The sequence below is a fragment of the Penaeus monodon genome, chromosome 22 (assembly GCF_015228065.2).
Source record: "Penaeus monodon isolate SGIC_2016 chromosome 22, NSTDA_Pmon_1, whole genome shotgun sequence".
NCBI lineage: Eukaryota > Metazoa > Arthropoda > Malacostraca > Decapoda > Penaeidae > Penaeus > Penaeus monodon.
The window spans coordinates 21,863,516-21,863,746 of NC_051407.1; positions in this window are offsets into that span (position 1 = coordinate 21,863,516).

A 231-nucleotide genomic window follows, 5' to 3' on the forward strand; every position below is an offset into this window, starting at 1 on the left:
GTTTTTCTTCCTTCTCTCCATCCGTCTAACTGTCCATTTACCAGCCTCTTCCCCTGACTTCCCCTGCATACCGCCCCTCGTCCTGGTCGCTATGTGGTTCGCTTACTTAATGCTCTTCATGTAACGCTGACAGCAAAATTGTTGGAACAAGTTTTTTGAGTCGCTGCCGGAGATAATTTCATTTGGGTCAGTAAATTTCTGTTTACTCATACTCCTGTTATAAAAGGTTTC